This window comes from Eubalaena glacialis, chromosome 20 (assembly GCF_028564815.1).
Source record: "Eubalaena glacialis isolate mEubGla1 chromosome 20, mEubGla1.1.hap2.+ XY, whole genome shotgun sequence".
Lineage (NCBI taxonomy): Eukaryota > Metazoa > Chordata > Mammalia > Artiodactyla > Balaenidae > Eubalaena > Eubalaena glacialis.
The window spans coordinates 20,843,250-20,865,248 of NC_083735.1; the positions used below are offsets into that span (position 1 = coordinate 20,843,250).

At 34.9% G+C, this 21,999-nt stretch overlaps 1 protein-coding gene across 3 annotated transcripts in view; it reads left to right on the forward strand.

The window, feature by feature from the left end:
- SGCZ (sarcoglycan zeta) overlaps positions 1–21,999 on the forward strand; it is a 329,058-nt gene that overhangs the window by 6,685 nt on the left and 300,374 nt on the right. The gene's annotated exons all lie outside the window — the stretch shown is intronic.

Genomic DNA, 21,999 nt, shown 5'->3' on the forward strand with positions numbered 1-21,999 from the left:
AGACACAACACACAAAATAAGTCCCCACTAATTATAAACTAGTCTCCAGTTACTGAAAAAAGATGAAACGGATCAATAACAGGAGAAAGTAGAAAAGGGGAAGAATTTTATTCAAGTGGCCCACAGGGCAAAAGCAGGGCTGTGGGTTTTTATTTGCATTTCTCACAGAATTGTTATAAAACATGGACTCAGAATCAGACTTTCAAAACTTCTGAAGCGTATGCTCTTTATTCATTCCGTTCAAAAACCCACAGACATATCACCATCTGTTTTGTGTATGCAGCAATTTAAGAACAGAACATGAATTCATTTTTATAACCATAACTATTATATAACCAAGGAAAAAGCTTGAGTCTCTACTACATATTGGTAAGATATTTTCCCATAGAAAATTGGTGTCAGTAGCAGATTCCCTTAGATTGCTGGTACTGCCAAAAACACCTCTCATCATCCATCAGCAATGGTTAAAAGAATGAACTTTGGACCAGACCTTTGCATCCAAATCCTGGTGTTGCCACTGATTAGCTATATTACCTTCAACAAATTAAACTGTGGTTCAGTTTCCTACTCTGTACAATGGGTGCAATGTTATTATTTTTATTAGATCGTTGTAAACGTCAAAACAATTAAAATAATGAAAGTTCTTCAGAAGTGCCTGGCATATCCTAACAGCTAAGATTTTGCCATTATTATTATTATTATTACTCATATTTCTGCTGTTCTGGCTTCTCAGTTATTCCATACATCATGTGAGTTAACGATTTTTTTCTATTAATGTTGAGCATAAAACAGTCCTAGAAATGTAAAAAGGTCTAAAAACATGTGTATTAATGAATAAGTAGTAAAGAGATGAGGGTGTTTATAATCTTGTTTCATACTAAGGATATGCATAAAGGTTCAGAGCATGAGCTTTGGAGACAAACAGCCTGATTCCCATTCTGGCTCCAGAACAGCTGCTTAGAAGGATGGTCTTGTGTGAGTCACTTAACCTCTCTAACTCCAGTTTCTTCATCTGCAAAATGGTCAATGGTGTTGACCCATAGAGATATTAGAAGTAATAAGTGAGTGAACTCTTATAAAAGTGCTTAACATAGAGCCTCAGAGTGAGTACTAATTAGTGCTAGCTATATGTAATGACAAACATTATTTCCAGGCATGATTAGCTGTTCATAATTAGTTATTTATTTTATAGGATACATTGTATAAGAGAAAATGTCTTATTTCCTTGGGATGAAGGATGGATAATAAAGATTTCTTTTGAAATTCTAATTTGACACTCAGATATAAAAATTTACCCAAAACTTTTAAGAGGAACAGTTCAGCTGTCAAAACGTCGTCATAATTTGGATGACCCTAAGACGTTTCGTTTGAAAATCTGCATTACCTGAAAGGGACCCTACTGGCCTGTCTGAATGATGGAGCTTATTTTCCAGAGAGAGCTAATCTCTTTTTTGAACCATTTTGACAAATATACTACTTAAAAATTGGATGACAGAGTGGGATTTCTGTTTTTGATCCTAAATGTTCTGAGTTTCTTTAACATTCAGAGCTTTAAATGCTTACCTGATAGAGATATTGCATTCTGAATTATAGCCCTTAGGTTATAACCTTTAGATCTGGGAGTGAAAGTTTGAGATGCCCGACAGCCCATATTTATTTAGCATGTAGTTTGTATTCAGCCAGATTATATGCTTTATAGACCAGACCTTACTGAATTTCACAACACTGCAAAGTAAATATTATATCCCCTTTGGCAGTTGAAGACACTGAAGACACAGAGGCTTAGGGAAATTAGATAAACTTCCCCAGGTCACACTGATGAGCAAGGTTAGAAGCTTGGGCTCTACAATTTTAAAGTTCATGCTCTTTCTGCCACGTTTCATTGCATTAATGTTATCAAGATTCAATTAAAATTAAATTAGTTCAATGTTCTTCATTAAATAATTTACTTTCCTGTCTACTTTAGTGCATTCACACAATACCATTAGATACATAACTATGACATCACTGCTTTTTAAGTATATTTAAAATTCATTGGACAAAAGATACCTCAATCCTCTGAACTATTTTAATTTAATGGGGAAACGTACCTAATCTCTCATAGTCAGTGAGTAATTAGAACAGTGAAAACTCTTCTGTAAGTTCCAAACATGACTATGCTTTTGAGTTTGCCAGAATGAGCATTAAGCTTAATTTCTGGATAGAGTAATGGTGCTTATTAATGGCACCTTTATAAAAGGGACAATGATTTTCATAAAGGCTGTTTTATCCCTGTGTGACTCCAATCTAGTCTTTGCCCTCATTAAACTATATTTTGCTGAGGAGTAACTAATTGCTCATGATGAAAAACCATTCTGGAGGTGATTTAGGACCATAGCTTTTGTCCACCTTTCTGGGCTGCCATTTCCATTTTTCCAGTTAATTCCTCAGTACATGAATCATGGCTCCCACCCCAAGCCAAGGGGGGTGGGGTGCTATCTTCTGTGGCGTCACGACCACTCCACAGGAGGAGTGCCAGCAGTGGGAGCCCGCCTGCTGGAGAGCCGTCCGGCCTGCACCGCCCGTCAGTGTGGTGTGTGTGGATTTACTACAGAATTTATGAGAGTGAATAGTACAGTTAATGTCGCAAGACTGCTTCCATTATAACCCTCTGTTTGTACCTCCTCATAATTTTCTGACAAATTGTCCCTCTCACGTGAAATCATTCATGCTTAGTCTTAGCCTAGCAGTACATTTCCTTCCCTTGCCTTTAGAAAGAAAAATTTAGTCACTTTCTTCCAAGTTCAAACAAGTACCAAGCAGTCATTCCTTTGACTGAATTAAAGTACAAAAACAGGGGCATAAGATAAACCATGAACTCTACATAGCGTGTGCTAAATGAAGTACATTAGAATACCAGATATTTTGCAGGAGAAAACAAAGAAGAAAATTAACCATTGAATAAAAAGTTATAGAAAGTACAGACTTGTTAGTTCCTATGTTTTTATACTATATAGAGATGGAAAAGACTTTTGTTCAGTGCCTGTTTTACACAGAGAAGATGGAAATCCAGAAAGATAAAATCACTCGCCCATGTGGGTGACTTGCAACCAGACTATAAAATATGTTAGATCCCATTGAGCTTAATGTAATAAGTGCATTGTGCTTATTCTCACATACAATAGCATATAGTATGACCTATATAATTTGACTAATTTAGTAGGAAGCTTAGAGGGAATTTTAAGTTTTAAAATGAAGCAATGCTAATTATCTTAAGAAGAGTTAACATTTTGCTACTTTGTAAAAAAAAATGAAGCAACCATTTGTTTTTCAAAAGCATAATTGAAATATATTTGTTTCTAAGAAAATATATTTTTTAATAAAAGTCATCTTTTAGGCAGGGATTCATATGAATTTATTAATTTAAATAATAATTTCACCATAGACCTTCTTGTTAGTTTGTAAACTCATTCCCAGATCAAATATATGTTAGTACTATATAATAAATTAATAGTACTGATACATGTTAATACTATTTATTATAAGCAGATTTAGTTTGCTAAATAGTTTAATATTTAGTTTTAAATATTTCCAGAAATTCACCATTACAGCACCTTTGCAAATAATTACACTGTTTCAGAAGCTGTTTATATCAGCCGATGGCTGTCATCTTTGGGGTAGCTCACAGCTTCCTTCCCAAAGCATGCATGATGGTCCATAATACCACTTCAACAGTGTTCAGCTGTATTTCAACTTGTAAATTCCATTGAATAATGTCATTAGAGAATTATATATCTGTCCTCTTGCGATTCACATATTTCTGCTATTGAAAATTTTGTATATTTCTGAGCTTAAGAAATTTTGAAATAGGCTAAGCCTCTGTTATCTCTCATATCCTCTTTATTTCTTCTTGATCAAGGGGTTAACTTAAACTAAACTGAAAAAGCACTGGGCATTTGTTAAAAGTCTTCATATAAACTGACCAAGTTTATCTCCTGATGCTAGTTTTAGTTTTAGTCGGAGGAGAGAAGTGTAAAACCTAAATACCATCATGACCCAAATATGCATGTGTGTGCACTCATTACAAGAGAAGTATTTATTTTCAGTGTTCATTAATGTCCAAAAAATATGATTATTAAGAAGCAATACAAATTGCTTAAACAATGTGTAAAACCTGTGTGCATCTCCACTATAATATGCCTTTTAATCTCACTTCCAGTGAGTTGTAATTTTATGAATTGGACTCTGTTTTTCGGTTAACCTAGTTAATTTTTCTCTGATATGCTTCAGTCTTGATTGATGACTTAAAAGCAATATTGTCACTTTATGTTTCTCTAAGAGCTCTGGTTAGTGAGCTGCAAAAAAACAAACAAAATAACTAGATTTGCCCTAGGAAAACTCTTATAAATTTATTTAAAATACCTGAATACCTAGGTATTTAAAGAAACATAGAAATTGGTGTTAGTAAAGAAGGAAAGGGAACAAGTATTCATGCAACAGTTTGTTAGGTACTTTACATAGTTTGTGTTACATAATAGGACATTCCTATGAGATGCATAGTATTATCTCTTTTAAAATAAAAAACTTTGCCCAAATTCATGTAATTAAAAAGTGACTGAATTAATATTTGAATATTTGTTTATCTAACACCTCAGGCCAAATTTGCTTCACCTGCTTAGGAATCATTCTACTGTTGATGTTATTCACACGTCAGTGTAGCCAAAATACAATTTTTCTACATAAGCAATATTCTACTATTCGACAATAATTTAATAAGTTCACATATAAGTCCTCATACATTTTTATAGGGGCATGAGATTGAATATTTTCTAGTTAATTTTGAAATGGGGTGAGGTTCTTACTTTACTGTCTGCTAATATTTATGTTCTGTTTCTCTATTTTTTGATTCATTATCATATTCATAGCATATTAATTATAACAGAACTACAGAGTCATGATACTTGCTATAACTTTTTCTGCCATTTGTACAAATAAGAAATGTGAGCACTGTTTTAACTGTAGGCATACTCAACTTTTCATATACTAACAGGCATTTTAAACAAGTTCAGTGTATTGGTGATCTATTGCCACAAGAATGCTGTGTAACAGACACAAATCCCAGTAGCTTAAAATAATCAACATTAATTTAAATCGGGAATCTGTGGATTAACTGGGTGATTCCATCATCTGATGCTGGCAGCGCTTCCTCATGGGTCTGCAGTCAGCTGTCCTAGCCAGCTTGCAGCTTGGCTGGTTTAGGTTGCCTCATCCCCGTACTTGACAGTCATTTCACTTGGATCACATGTCTTTCTTCCTCCAATAAACTAGCCATTTTTAAACAGGTTAGAAGTTCCAAGGAAGAGCGTAGATATATGCAAGACCTCTAGATGTCTAAGGCCCAAACTCGTTGGCCATCATCACTCAAGTCTGAGCCTTCTATTAGCCAAAGAAAGTCACATGTGCAGTCAAGATTCATAGAATGAATAGACTCCACTTCACTTGTATCCTAAGAAATGCAATTAAAACAAGAGCTAAATATCTCTTTTATTTTTAGAATTTCAAATAGGTTTGATATTTTTTTAGAGCACTTTTAGGTTCACAGCAAGTACGGAGTTCCCCCATGCCCTCTGACCCCACACATGTACACCATCAACATCCCCACCAGAGAGGCACATGTGTTAAAATCAATGGACACATCAATGATTACCCAAAGTGCATAGTTTACATCAGGATTCACTCTTGATGTTATACCTTCTGTGGGTTTGGACAATTAAATAATGACATGTGTCAAACATTATATAATAGTATCATACAGAGCAGTTTCACTGATATAAAATTCCTCTGTGCTCCACCTATTCATCCCCCCCTCTCCACTAATACCGGAAATCCCCAAACCTGGCAACCCTCCATAGTGTTGCCTTTTCTAGAATGTCGTGTAGTTGAAATTGTACAGCATGTAGCCTTTTCAGATTGGCTTTTTTCACTTGGTTAAACGCATTTAAGTTTCCTCCGTGTATTTCATGGCTTGACAACTCATTTCTTTTTAGTGTTAAATAATTGTCTGGATGTACCACAATTTATTTATACATTCACATACTGAAGGGCATGTTGATTGCTTCCAGGTTTTGGCAGTCATGAATAAAGCTCCTGTAAACATCCATGTGCAGGTTTCTGTGTGAACATAACTTTTCAATGCCTTTGAGTTATACCAAAGAGCATGATTGTTGGATCATATGGTATGAGTATGTTTAATTTTGTGAGAAACTGCCAAATGGTTATCCAAAGTGGTTGCACCATTTTGCATTTCCACCAGCAGTGAATGGGGGTTTTTGTTGCTCCACATCTTCACAAGCATTTGGTGTTGTCAATGTTTTAAGTACCATTTTCAAACTTATCAAATTACCATATATTTATTATTTTCCCTTTAGTACTAGTTTAATTGCAGAAATATTACACACTTTAATATATCTATATTCAATATATATGTGTATATATGTATATATGTGCATGTGTATGTGTGTATCTATATTTAGATGCAAATACACAACATACTTACTTTTATAATCACCAGATATCCTACAACTTAAAGATAGTTACCCTGAAGTTTTATTAAAAGTAATGACAATATTAAGTTATTGCTTGACAGCACAAAAGGACTTTTCCTTTCCTTTATAAAGAATAATTTGAAACTTGTACCGTTTTTTAGAATTCTAGGCCTTCAGAGTAACTTGACATCAGGTATGTACCCTAAAAAAATAATCAGAAGAGTAGAGGAAAATTTATGTCCAAATAAGTATATCTTCTGTATGTAAAGATCTAAACACAAGAGGGAGTTAGGGTTATAGTAATAAATTTATGTATGCAATATTAATCATTAAAAATTAAGTTTAAAAATCATATTAATGATTTTGAATAAGTGTTTATACTATAGAATCAAGTGAAAAGACATATTTAAAATAACATATGCAGTATTATATCATCTCTAAAAAGAGTTGCTTAGAAAAATATTGGTTTGGCCAAAAAGTTCGTTCTGGTTTTTGTAAGATGTTACAGAAAAACCCGAACGAACTTTTTGGCCAACCCAGTAGCTTAAATAAAAGCAAAATATTAAATAGCAATTACCTTTTAGTGGTGCTCTTATAAGTTTCTTTTTCCAACTTTCTTCTTGTACTTTTTTGTAAACTTTATTCAGTGGCTATGTATTTTATAATCAGTAGAAATCTGTGTGAATCATAGTGAATTCACTATACTCAATATAAAAAGGCTTGTTTTCTTTTCTGGAATTAAATCCAAAAATATGGGTTATTAGTGAAAATCTAAATGTTTTAAAGACCTTATGAAATAATACTTAATGGGAACTTAAAAATAGTACTATGCCAATTGTCTTGTTTTACTTAAGAAAATGGAGAAATTGGTATTTGATTTTCAGAGACAACAAGCTATTTTCTTTAGGATGAAATTAGACTTTCATCTGCCAAGATGGGACCAATCCATATTTTACAAAAGACACACCTGATCCTAGATCAGCAACTTGTTCTGATGTCTGTCTTCTAAAAATAATATTAAGTGCATCAGAAAAATCTTATTGACCTGGAAAAACCCATATGGAAATCTAATCTTTAGTTATGAGCCATTGAATTTAAGATCAAGAAATATTTTAATTTTCCTCATCAATGATTTTTATATGAAAGTGAATTTAGTCCCTAGGAAACAGGTTAAGCTGTGTAACTAGACTTCTGACCTCTATTTTCCCTCTGGGTGGGAAGAAGCCTAACCTGACTGCCTTGATTTTGTTTTATTAATGATGAAAGTACTTGACTTTCCCTCTGACTGACCAGGTCTGATTCCTATACATACAGTGATATATGTGCATATTTTAAAACAGGGCGTTGCTTTCTGCTTTTTTCAATTGGTAGCTTCATTCAGTTAACTTGACTTGATAATTTTGTTGTGAATATTCTTTACTTTTGCTTAAATGCAAAATAAACTTATAAATCTTATAAAGTAGCAAAACTCATGTAGTTCTACCACAACCACTGTGTGGACTACCTCCTTCATTTATTTAACTGACGTATTGTATCCAATCAAGATTCCTATTTAGAATGCAATCCATGTTTTGCATGAAGAGCTGTCTTCATGAAGCCAATAAACAATATATATTCAGTTCTTCCTAAAAATCATGTTTAAAGTAGCAAGTGCAATATGCTATTACTCTGAAATAGTTTTCCAATTGTAATCTTATTTTAATAAAAATTGTGAAAGATAACGAATCATTCACTAAGTAAACACTTTTATTTGTATTTTCTCCCTTCTAAAAATAAATAGCAGTGGTTTATTTCATTAAAATTGTAGATAGGAATTCTTCCTGGGAATCATTTATCTCTAGCTCTATAAAATTTCCTACTATTAATTCTCCTAGTACTTGAGTAATTTTATACTCATTTGGCCTAAGCTTTTTAAGTGTCTCCCAAATGGAGGAATACTGAGATTGGAGGCAAACAAAAATTGCTGATGCCTTACAAAGTTTCGCCAATCAGAACAGTCAAGCAACTGTGGAGTTTGGTTGATGATGATGTGTTGATGTAGGTTCATCAATTGTAATAAATGTACCACTCTGGCTGGAATGCTGATAATGGGGAAGGGTGTCCATTTATGGGGGCAAGGGGTATATGAAAATCTCTGTATCTTTCATTACATTTTACTGTGAACCTAAAATGGCCATAAAAGAAGAAAATCTGTGGACATTATATATAAAATATAAATATGTATACATTTTAAAAATCAACCAAAACCATATTCCTGTACTTAATAGAGCTCTGGCCTTCCAATACAAAATGTCATGCTTAGTCATATCTACAGTAAAGAATAAATATATTCCCTTGATTTGTTCACTAAACTATGAATCTTGAGTTATTCCAGGGGCATTAATGTTGTTCAAGTCAATTCAATACAACTATTTGTATTATTCCTTGTAGACAACATAGAGTGTAATTGGCTGATTTCTCTATTTTTTAGTTAAAAAATGCATTCTTAATGTTTTTTAGTAACCTGTTGATAGTTTAGGTATTGGCATGTCACCTTAAAGAAATAATTATGGAAAAGTTAGACCTGTTTTGTTGTCATTCTCCATATTGAATGTTGTCCCCGAAATCCTTCTTTAGCCCTTTAATTCGAGTCTTTGTGATACAAGTCTATACCTATAGAGGTTCATTTTGAGATATGGTAAGCTAATATTTGCAACCCTAATTTTGCAAATTGTATGGCTATTGGAAGAAATTAACGTGTGATTCATATTAGTTCTCATTTTTTCTCCTGTAATCAATCTGGAGACACTGACTTTACTCTTTTTATTTTAGAAAAAAGTAACTGCTATCATAGCATCTTTCCACCAAAGGCAACTGACACTCTTATTTAGAGTCAACTGTATTACCTTACAAATTGATTTCTGATCAATTATGTAGCTCTATATTCTCAAAGAAGGCATATAATTCAGTAGATGTGCAACAAAAAGTTTGATAAGTCATTTTACCTTAATAATTTGTTTTATAAACTTTCGCTTATAAATTTTGTTTCATAAAGCTTCTGTTTCAGAAGGTGTTATTTATAAACAAATATAGAAATTATCAATCTAAAATTTAAATCCATGATTCTGCATCACTTCGGCAGGGTATTGGTGATTAATTATTAAACATTACTTTCCAGAATGCCAATAATTAGGTATTTGGGTAGCAAAATTGTAATTGCAAATCACCTATCCTTGAATTCCAGCATAATTCTGATAGGCTCTTGACAGTACACAGTCAGTGTCTGCTCACAGTCACATCACATTCATAAACAAACACATAAACAGCAGGAAATAAAATCTTCATTTTGAATCATTACAAAATTAAATATTTCAAGCAATACTACTATATTCCAAATAATAACCTGAATCTAAATTCTGAAACTCCAAGCAGAATTTAACAGTGTCAGCGATGCAAACCTGTCCTGACCTTTTGTTCTTCTTTGGTCTCTCAAATAAAAGCCAGGAACTAATTAGCCAGTGTTTGTGCCTGAGAGGAAGGAAGGGAAAGAGCAGTATATAATGTGTAAATTCTAAACTCCAGGGGCCTTAAATCTTTCTTGAATTTATTGCTTTTTCTGCTTATTCTTTCTAGATTAGAACGAGAATAGAAATTAGCCCTCAGATAAAGCTGTGTTAATAAAATAAGGTCAGGTAAGTTTTTAATGTAAATTCAATAATTTACATTCCAATAATTAGCAGAATTGGGAATGGGAAATATAGATTGTTGTTTTGAATGTATGGTTAATATTTTACAGGTGTTTACTTTCTCTGACCTCTAGCTTCACACAATTCTAATTACATTTTTAAAATTTTCCTCCATTTTATTGCATTCCTATCCATGGACTTGTTAATTCAATAAATATTTAGAATATAGCAAAAATGAATTCATTAAAGAACAGTGTGGGAAAATACACCTAAAATCAATTGAAACAATACTACATAAGGATAACTTTTTGGTATTAAATATTCATAATCAGCTTTTATAATCTGAGATTTCATGAATTTAAAATAGTCATTCATTAATATTTTACAAATTTTATTTGGAAAACAACATTAGAATTACTTATGAGCTGACTTTTCTAAACTAATGGAATCTGCAAAATTAATGGAAAAGGTATATTTATGATATTAATGACACTACCATATTTTCTAGAGATCATTAAATTAAATTTGAAAATATACAGTATCTTGAAAATCAAATATGGAATAATATATTTTATCTTTATATAATGAATTTATAGCTTCATTTATTAATCGACACTTTGTCACATTATTTCCAGTGTAAGACAAATCATTATATTTCCCACAGAAATACTCTGGAAAATTATCTGAGCTACCTGACTTAGAATTTATTATTTTCATCTCAGTGATTAAGCTAAGGATTTAATTCTATTTACAGTAATCTCCTCCTTAAGATTCTGTGTTTGAATGGTATTTTTAACCTTGCTTACAAGAGTGCAACATATACTACTTAAAATTACAAAGAATCAGACTTTTATAATCCTAATTTCTGAAGGATATAGTTCTCTAGAGAGTAACCTAATAGAGAATGTGTCTTGTTTGAGTTTTTTAATAAACTTAATAATGAATATATCAAAGTTGGCATTAAGTATATATATTTAATATATAAATGGACAGCTGCCGTTTACTATGAAAAGAAATTGTTTGCCAATTAAGCACAGCCTGAGACAATGCCTGTTAATATAAATGCATCCATTAAAAATAGCAGTGAATATTAATAGTCAAATATTTTAGCTTTCAAAGAAACTTTTACTTTTTATAATGGTAGCTTTAGTTATTCCGTTTATATTTAATCATGTAGTATCATAGATGGTCAAGATCTTATAATACAGTAAGTGGTTGAGATTATGTCTTTTTATTCAAGAAGTATATAGTCTTTTATTTGGTGGATAACTATAATGAGTAAATTACCTCATTGTAGTCACTGAGGAAATAATACTAAATAATAAAATAGATAATTATGAGAATTACAAATCATAAAAGCTACTATTATTCACATGTTAACTCATTTCTCCTAACAACCCAAGAAAGCAGTTACTGTTATTAGCCCCACTTAGAGGTTAAGTTAACTTGTCCAAAACGCATGGCTAGTAAGTGGAGGAGCCAGAATTTTAACTCAGATCTAAGATGCCGTACTACTGTGGTTTTTGTTTATTCTTTACTGGATATATCCAAGATTATTTATTTATTTTTATTTTTAGATGAATAGTAACTTTAACAGGACTGCCTCACCAGCTCTAAATCTCCAGTTTAGTAATGGTTCAATGTTCTTAAAGTAGAAAATCTTTTCTTTTTCCAATAAATTACATTTCATAATATATCTGGATTAATGTCATATAGGGAAATGTTTTTGAGAAATGTTTATAAGCTTTCAATTGACATTTGAAACTAGTTAGAATTAACAGGTTAAAAGACTAAGTGTACTGTGACAAATGGACAATAGCCAGACCACCTATGACAGCAGAATTCCTACTCACAGCCTCTATAGCAATTAGCCCAGAGTGGTCAGGACTTAGTCACTGACTGCCAGCTTTTTTATCTTTTGCCCCAACTTCGAACTCAAGACAAAATCAAAGCAATCACATAAAATTCTCCACGTCTAGTTAGTCCACCTCCAGCTTTCCCAAGTCAACAGCCTGTAATGAGAGCATATTGAAGCCTTTTCTTTTTTCACTCCTAAGACTTCCCACTTGCCTATCTGATTTTGAGGCTCCACCAAACTCAAGTGATAGTGACAAATTTCTTTGTTAGGTCACCATAGAGCATTAAGTAGAGTTCCCTGTGCTGTACAGTAGGTTCTCATTAGTTATCTATTTTATACATAGTATCATTAATGTATATATGTCAATCCCAGTCTCCCAATTCATCCCAGCCACCCCCCTTTCACCACTATTATTTAACATAGTTTTGGAAGTTCTAGCCACGGCAACATACATTTCTTTTAAGACCTTTAAATGACTTGATGTAGCCTACCCACATTATGGAGGGTAAACTGCTTTACTCAAAGTCTATTGATTTAAATATTAGTCTCACCTAAAAATATCTTCACAGCAACGTCCAGACCAGTGTTTGACCAAATGCATGGGTACTATGACACGTGAAATTAATCATCATGTACTTCAAATAGCTTCCTGATTGACCCACCTCAAAGTCATTCTTCCTACTGGAATTATAGTCAGCTTTCTAAAATGCATAGTTGATAGGCCTTAAAAATATTTCAAAGGCTTCTTATTGCCTAATAGGTGAAATCAAGTGGCTCCGTAGTGTGGCGTACAAAGTCTTTTACAACCTGATTTCTGCTTAACTTTCCTGCCTCATTTGCACCACTGAATATCCAAAATTTTGTGCTCCAATAATGGACATCTGCTGGTAGATGCTCTTCCTTTTATTGTTCCTTCCTCCTGGAAGACGTTTCTGTGTGTGTCTAAGAGGAAAATCTTAATCATTCTTCTAACCTCTGCTCTGACACCAGCCCCTGGGGTTGTATTTATATTGTTCACATCCACAGTTTGGGTCCTTGGTGCTCCACGGAATTTAGAGTGTTCCACTCTTGCTCCATTTATATCACCTGCTTATGTTTCATCCTCTCCCACTAGACTATGGAATTCCTGAAGGCAAAGCTTGTCTGTTATTTGTATTTATATTTTCAGTAATTAAACATAGCTTCACATAAAATTGTGCACAATAAATCCTTCTTTAAAATTACCTCAGCTAAACATTGAAATCAGATGGAAACATGGCTATAAATAAGTAAAGATACCAAAAACAAATGTGGGATGGAGGAAAAGCTGATATGTTTCAATAATTAAACTATTGTAACAGAGGAAAATGTGTATTTGAAAAGATGTACAAGATAGACCATCTTGACATATATTTTAAAATTATGTTCTCTCAGAGTGAAAGACATCTAGTTGACCTAACCACTTTTAGGGGTATCTCTCATGAACCATTTAGAATGGAGAGGAGTACAGGAGTCAGATTTATGACTGACCTCATAATCTCTACGATGGAAAAAAATAAAACAAAACAATTGCACTTGTTAATAGACGTCTTTCTCTATTTTCTTCTGTTCAATCTTATACTCCCCTTTCTCCTGACAAGGAAATATAGCTTGGCCACCCATGTTACCCTCCTCCATAGAAACTATAACAGCTTTTTAGAGTTCACAAACATTTTTTCTTGTGTTACTAATCTCTCTGTGCAAACACTAAATGAGTGGGGATATTCAGTAACACAATTGAATATTCAAATTCATGTCAACATCTTTGTTTTATCATATTTTGAAATAACTGCTGTAAATTGTCTCCTATTAACTGGTTCTTTAAACAGTAAGTCATAGTAAGAGAGAGTAGTCTCTGAGGAACAGGAAGAAGAAGGTAAAAAGAGATTTACCAGTTCAGGAAGGAGGTCTCAAGAAGTGAAAGAAGTTAGCAAGAGGAAGTTAGATGCTAGGGTTCTTAAACTTTTAATTTTTTTAAAATACATCTTTATTTCTCAAACTTCAAGCTTTATTTTATCAAGTTCTAACCAAGTTTGTATTGAGAAGTGATTTCATCTGCATCATTTAAGAAGGTCAGTGACCATTACAAAGAGGAAACCTCACACATCCTAGGAACCACTAAGAAATTACTATTTCAAAGGCTATGCAAATATACAGAATAATAAGAAAGCTTCCAATTTAGTCTAATAGATATCTAACTTTTTGTCTATATTAAATTGGAAGTTAATGGATTAAAAACTCTTAGTCTATCTCAAGCAGCTATTTTTTAATCCATTAAAAAGAAAAAGACCAGATGGCTTAAGGTTTAAAACACCCATAAATCCATATTATTTTATATATTTTTTTTTTCAACATCTTTATTGGAGTATAATTGCTTTACATTATTTTAAGGACTTCCTCCTTAGTGGATAGTCTTCTGATCTTCCAATGCAAATACACATGACGATTTGCACCAACTCTTACTAGCCCAGGAAAATCCCCTAGCATTTTCTTTCACTTACACTTAAACTATTAAGTGGTAGGTAAGTAAGATTTAGAACTTAAATTCACAAAAGAAAAGTGTTTGGTTTCTTTTTCCTCACTTTGGAGGAAGAAAAAGGATAAACTATTGAAATACCATCTAGATTGAAGAAGTAGCTGAACACCAATATTTTTCCTACCTCTTTTTTGAATTTTGGGGAGCCTTACACTGAGCCCCCACATTGATATGTGTTACTAAAGCAGAGTGGGAATGTGATTGGCCTGTTTAGGCAGGGAGATAGATAGATAGATAGATAGATAGATAGATAGATAGATAGATAGATAGATAGATAGATAGATGATGGATAGATACTGTCTTAAATCCCACTCAACAACTGTGTGATGTTGAAGAAATCCAGGAGTTCTTGTAGGCTTCCAAGAGAATAGAAATTAGTATGATGAGAGAACATATGGCTTCCATTGGACTTCTGATGCCCTGGATGAGGAAAGTCTATTATAGAGCTTGCAGAGTAGACATCTTTAGCCAGGAGGTAGATCATGAATATGTCTGGGGACTCAAAAGATCTGTGAGAGCCAGATAGGGTTATGTCAACAGCAAGAGTAATTGCACTGCCTTGATTTTGCCAGAATCACAACACACAATTCACCAAGAGTGAAGTATGGCCTGATGCCAATATGATGTCCAGAAATAAGGCAGGACAATGGCCATAATTATCGTGGGCCAGAAAGAATTCTAAAAGACAAGAAAAAGATCCACATGTGCATGACGAGCCCCCCTCTCCAACTTGATAAGGCCACCTAAGCTCCCCTGAAGTTCACACATCATCATAAAAAATGATTGTGCTATAAAGCTGAACTATGAATTGGCTGACTATTGTGCTGATCTCACATGAGACTGCTGACACTGGAAAACTAAAATAACTTTAATTGAAAAGTTTATGTTATTTACCCTTCCTCACTCTCTTCCACCTCAACATCATCCATAGAAATTGGCACTCATGAAGAAGTTTAAATCAGTTATGTAAAGTACAGAAAACCTATATATTTATTTTTCATGTTTTTTTGTTGTCTACATTTTTTTATCCTCTTACACTTTTAAAAAATGTATTTGGAATGAGATGCAGGCAAGTTAAAGTTGAAAATTTGAGTTAGCTACTCTTTCTCTTATTCCATATCCAGAATGTTTGAACAACTAGACCCCAGAAAAGGTTATATTCTACCAACTTCCACATTCTTTCTCTTCATTTATTCTATAATGTTTGGCTGTTTTTATCTAATATTCTGCTCTTTTACAAAGCATCTCCTTCCTTACAGACTTTTCTTTCTCTCTTTTTCAAACACACGCACACACACACACACACACACACACACGCACACCCCTTATGCGTTTCATTTACCATTGGTCCATTGTTTCCATTCCTTTCAGTCATCTTAATGCATATTTAAATACATGTGTGTAATTTGCATTTGCAGAAATGTATTTACATAAGCTAGCCCATGTCTTCAGCTTCAAAAAGCTATTTGTTGTAAAGGGATTTTTTAGAAAACAAAAGAATGGGCCATTCTCAAGGCCCTGCTGTGCTCCTTTCCATTTTTTACAACTTATACACTGTAATGCCCAGAGCACATACTTGGTACAAAATGCAAGTGTAGAGAAATGGTTGTCTCTGAAATTCAGAAACAAAAATCCAAAAACAAAAAGCAAAGAAAGTTTAGAGTTTTGTGATAGTTCTTCACATAAAGCAGCAATGAGATAAGTTATATTTAAAGAACCACTTAAGTTTCAGTTTACAAACTAGCCTGTGAGATTCTGACTGCCTAATGGATCAGATGAGTTGGAAAAGTTTACTTGAGTGATGTGTGATTACATTTATCTGAGTGATATGTGATTACTAGGACATTTTTTCTGACTCATTATTAAAAAACAAAACAAGACACAAAATGGACTCTTTGGATGCATAGAAAGAGTACCACCATACCTACATTTACATTTCTGTAGAAAAGGTCAGTAGCTGTAGAATAGTTCTGCTTAGCCACTGTTCACTCAGGACCATTCAATGTCTAAGGTGTTTGACATTATATACCACTAGAGCTACTTGTAGGTAGTAGGGAAAAGATATTCCTTCCAAATTGTTGGTGGAAAACATATACAGCTTCAAATTAGATCATTGGAAAATTTTTCAGTGTTTCTTTGCAGATTCTAGAATTATTAATATTTTTTAGATATATCCCCTTTCATAAACTGAAATTTTAGTATCCTCTTCATACTCAAAGAAATTTTGCTAGGTTTATAAGTTTTACAGCTACACTAAGCCACAGAGTTTATTCAGAAGAATACATCAAAGAAACATCAAATATCAAGTGGTCCAAATTTGATGCGTAACCCATGTAATTAATGAGGTGCCACACAATCAAAACCTCTCAATGTGGAAAACAGGAGCTGAAAGTCCAAAAAAAGAGCAGAGTAGCAGAGTAGAGAGGTAATTGGAGGTAATTAGTAATGATTATATTTAGCTGGATAGGCAATTTATATGCATAACTTTCTCATTATAACATACTTTAGTACTTTAGTGCCTACTAGGAAATAGAAAGATTTACAAAAATTCCCTAAAATTATGAAGACGACTTTGCTAAATGTTTCTACTCCTTAAGGTAGTTTGAATGGATCATATTAAACTTGAATTCAGAAAATTCTTTATTTTTATTTTGGTAAGAAAATCGACTTTACAGATCCTAAGTATAATGCACAGTGATTAATAAATTCTGTCTAAAGAATTAACTGAGTGTTAATGAGGAACCCTGTCAGCTGCTTATTGATAACAGTAACAAGAAATTATTATAATTGCTTTCATGTATGCCTTGTTGGCAAATTGTATAGACATATCGAACACAATAACATTATATTTAAGTCATTTTAACCAAGAAGTCTGATTTTTTCAGATAAAAGTGGCAGATATTCATATTTATATTTATATTTAATGTTAAGGTTATGAATTTAGAGGATTTGAAAAACATTTAACTCATTAGTAGCAACAGTATACGTCTTTTGTAACTTGGACATTGCCTGCAAAATACACATTTGATTATTAGCATTGATTATAAACCTAGTATTGAGGTACTAGGCTTTGTGGATTACTGCAATATAAAATTGACATGAAAAAGAAAGCCAAAATTCCTTATGTCCTTTGTAAGGTTGATATTATAAAGAGTGTATATGTATGTATGTATGTATGTGCATGCCTGTATGTGTGCTGTACCTGCCTAGGGTAAAAAATGATACAAAAGAGTATTTATTATTTCATGAATTTACCTTAGTCTACACTATAGCCTTCAGGGTCACAAGCTTGGAAAACTGACCATATTATCACACCTAGGGGGCATCCATTACTCAATATTAAACTCACATTCACTGTCGTATAACCCTGAAGCTTATACTCAGAATGCAAACTTAACAGTAGATGAGAAATATAGCTGTCTTGGGTACCAGCAGACTCAGTGTCTACTGCTGTTTCTCCTAGTAGGCAGATATATAAATCATACTCAGAAAGTTATACAATAACCACAGGATCAAAACTAGGAAAGTAAAATGAATTCACTGTTTAGGGTCATCAGGATGAAAATACCGGAAACATTCACTGCCCAAGGTTAATGCTCCCCCATATGGATTGGTACTGTCAAAGTTTACCTCTGGGTTTTCTTTTCTCTGAGTTTCCATAACAGGGCACGATAGTTTCTGATTGACCCAGTCTTTTACATAAATTCATATGCTCAATCTGTAAATCTTGGACATTTCTGTGGGCAGTACTGCCAGCTGGTTAACAGGACCACCCCTGGAGTCAGATGTTCTGAGTGCACTAACTGGCCTTGACATTTCTAAGATATTTGACACAATATAAAACTTTCTGAATCTTAGTTTCCTTTCATGTAAGTTGGGATGATAATACCTGCAGTATTAAGTGGCTAGAGGCAAATGCATAAGGGAGCAGGAATGAGGAGTAATTTACTAAAGGACTTCACAGCAATGAAAGAATTTGTGGTCAGTAAATTGCTATCTACTCCTTCACCCAAAGAAAATAATGTGCCTCTAATATTCTATGATTCTAAAAAAGAACTGCAAGAAAAATAGAACTTTGTTAATTAGCCTTTTCTGACAAACTGTTAACCTTTTTCTAAACCCACTTAACTATTCTTACATACAGGTTTTAGCAACTCAACATGTTTCAAATATAAATCTCTTTGATAGTAAACTCAAATATTTTGCCTTTTAAAAACCTGTGTGTTTGTGAACCTATGTAAATACATGATTTATCTTTCTTCTTGGAGGGTATGGAAAATAAATTTTCTTGCTGACAAACTAACTATTTAAAATGTATGCACTTCTGCTATTTTCCTTATTGATATAGGTTGTATCAATGCCTCCTTAGCCGGAAATGAAAAGGCAAAGAATTTTCTGAGAATTGTTTTTATGCTTCCCAAGAATGAACATAAACACTAATGCACATATGTGTGTGTATAAAATGAACATATAGATACTATTACATATTATATGGAGGATCAACATTTATTTATAACTATAATTTTTAAATATTGCTGTATTTTGGATTAAAATTTGCATAATTCCAAAGATAGGGATATTTTAATATTTATATCAGTAAACATTTCTACCCACTATCCGATTTCTCAGTAATTACAAAAATCATAACTTATAAATGTGATATTGCTCATATACAGGGAGGAACATCCATAAAGACCAATAAAGCATTGATATATAATAAAATATTAAATCTATATTTTAAAAATACATAAAACTTTATAGCTTTTTACATTTGACATAACCTAATTTTTTCATTAAGTGTTCTTGCTTTTGCATGTTAAGCTGTGATGAAGTGCACACACGTGCACCAATCTCAAAACAGCCCATCAATAGATGTAATCTTAAAAAGTCTGACCTGGGGTACAGGCTCAATAGAAATAACTTTTGAAATACATCTAATCCTCCAATGTGTAATGGGATAGATTTCAAATATTCTGTGATGAGATTTTTCTCTTTTTCATAAATATCCATTGCAAGTGCAGTCAAGGTTAGGTCAAAAGATTACCAAAGTGGATATGACTGGTTCCAACCCTTGAGGAGGTTTGAGAGCAGGTCCCATGATCAGAAGTAATATCAGGACGTGGTAAGACCAAAAACCAAAGTCATCCAAAAGCGCTAAGGATTTCTGTGATATTTCCTATCTTTCTGCCTAGTTTATCTGGAGTTGACTTCAATTTACTTTCTAATGTTTGAATGTTCCCTATTGTTTGCCCCTGTGTTACTTGCAGTCTGTAAGGCACAATGCAGCATAATGAAATGCCTGGCAAAAAGTATTTAATTAGTCAAGTAAAAGACAACATGATGTGAGTTCAGATTCAACAAACACTGGTTTAGCACTGTGTTAATATTTTCTAATTCTTATGTAAGTTTTATTCCAGATAGTCTTGGAACTAGCACTTCTGAAATATATAATTTGGCCAAGAACTTAATTAGTCATTGTCAGGGTTGTCAGATGCTACAGGTTCTTATTGTTGTGGCTGTTTCTTAAGTGCTGCTCCTACATGGTCTGTGTATATTCTGGGACATTGGAAAGCTCTTTAATATTCTTTTTTAAATGTGTGTGCTATTTTTTTTCCTACTAGATTATGAAGGGCTTTTGCAATTTGACTATTTCTTGGCCATTGAAACTTTTCCTTGGATTATGACATTGGGCAAATGTGTAATGGGCCATACCTTGTGTCTTATGATTTACTATATAATTATACTTGGATTTGGTCTCTTTGACCACTCAGTTTAACTGTGCATTTGTAATTAAAGCTATTTTCATCATTACACATTTCAATTAACTAGTTATTCTCAACTATACTGCCCTGCTTACCAATAATACCCCTAAAAGTGATTTATCCAAATACATGTATTCATTCTGTCCTTATAATTATCTTGTCTGTATTTTCAGAAAGTAGCAATATAATAAAATTATTTTTACTGGCATAATGTTGTTCAACTTAGACTCCTAAGAAAATCTATAATCAAGATAGAGTTATTAAGAGGGAGGGGCAAGATGGCGGAAGAGTAAGACGCGGAGATCACCTTCCTCCCCACAGATACATGAGAAATACATCTACACGTGGAACTGCTCCTACAGAACACCCACTGAACGCTGGCAGAAGACGTCAGACCTCCCAAAAGGCAAGAAAATCCCCACGTACTTGGGTAGGGCAAAAGAAAAAAGAAATAACAGAGACAAAAGAATAGGGACGGGTCCTGCACCAGTGGGAGGGAGCTGTGAAGGAGGAAAGGTTTCCACACACTAGGAAGCCCCTTCGTGGGCAGAGACTGCGGGTAGCAGAGGGGGGAAGCTTCGGAGCCACGGAGGAGAGCGCACCCACATTGGTGCGGAGGGCAAAGCGGAGATTCCCGCACAGAGGAGCGGTGCCGACCAGCACTCACCAGCCCGAGAGGCTTGTCTGCTCAGCCGCCGGGGCGGGCGGGGCCTGGGAGCTGGGGCTCGGGCTTCGGTGCTAGCCGGGAGGGAGTCCGGGAAAAAGACTGCAGCTGCCAAAGAGGCAAGAGAATTTTTCTTGCCTCTTTGTTTCGCGGCGCGCAAGGAGAGGGGATTCAGAGCGCCGCCTAAACGAGCTCCAGAGACGGGCGCGAGCCGTGGCTATCAGCGCGGATCCCACAGCAACAGGGACGCAGAGGGAAAAACGGAGAGATTCCCGCACAGAGGCTCGGCGCCGAGCAGCACTCACCAGCCCGAGAGGCTTGTCTGCTCAGCCGCCGGGGCGGGCGGGGGCTGGGAGCTGAGGCGCGGGCTTCGGTCGGATCCCAGGGAGAGGACTGGGGTTGGCTGCGTGAACACAGCCTGAAGGGTCTAGCGCACCACAACTAGCCGGGAGGGTGCACGAGAAAAAGTCTGCAGCTGCCGAAGAGGCAGGAGACTTTTTCTTGCCTCTTTGTTTCGCGGCGTGCAAGGAGAGGGGATTCAGAGCGCCACTTAAACGAACTCCAGAGACGGGCGCGAGCCGCGGCTATCAGCGCGGACCCCAGAGACGGGCATGAGACGCTAAGGCTGCTGCTGCCGCCACCAAACAGCCTGTGGGCGAGCACAGGTCATTCTCCACACCGCCCCTCCCGGGAGCCTGTGCAGCCCGCCACGGCCAGGCTCCCGTGATCCGGGGACAACTTCCCCGGGAGAGCGCACGGCGCGCCTCGGGCTGCTGCAACGTCACGCCGGCTTCTGCCGCCGCAGGCTCGCCCCGCCTCCTCCGTACCGCTCCCTCCCCCCGGCCTGACTGAGCCAGAGCCCCCGAATCAGCTGCTCCTTTAACCCCGTTCTGTCTGGGCGGGGAACAGACGCCCTCAGGGGACCTACATGCAGAGGCGGGTCCAAATCCAAAGCTGAACCCCGGGAGCTGT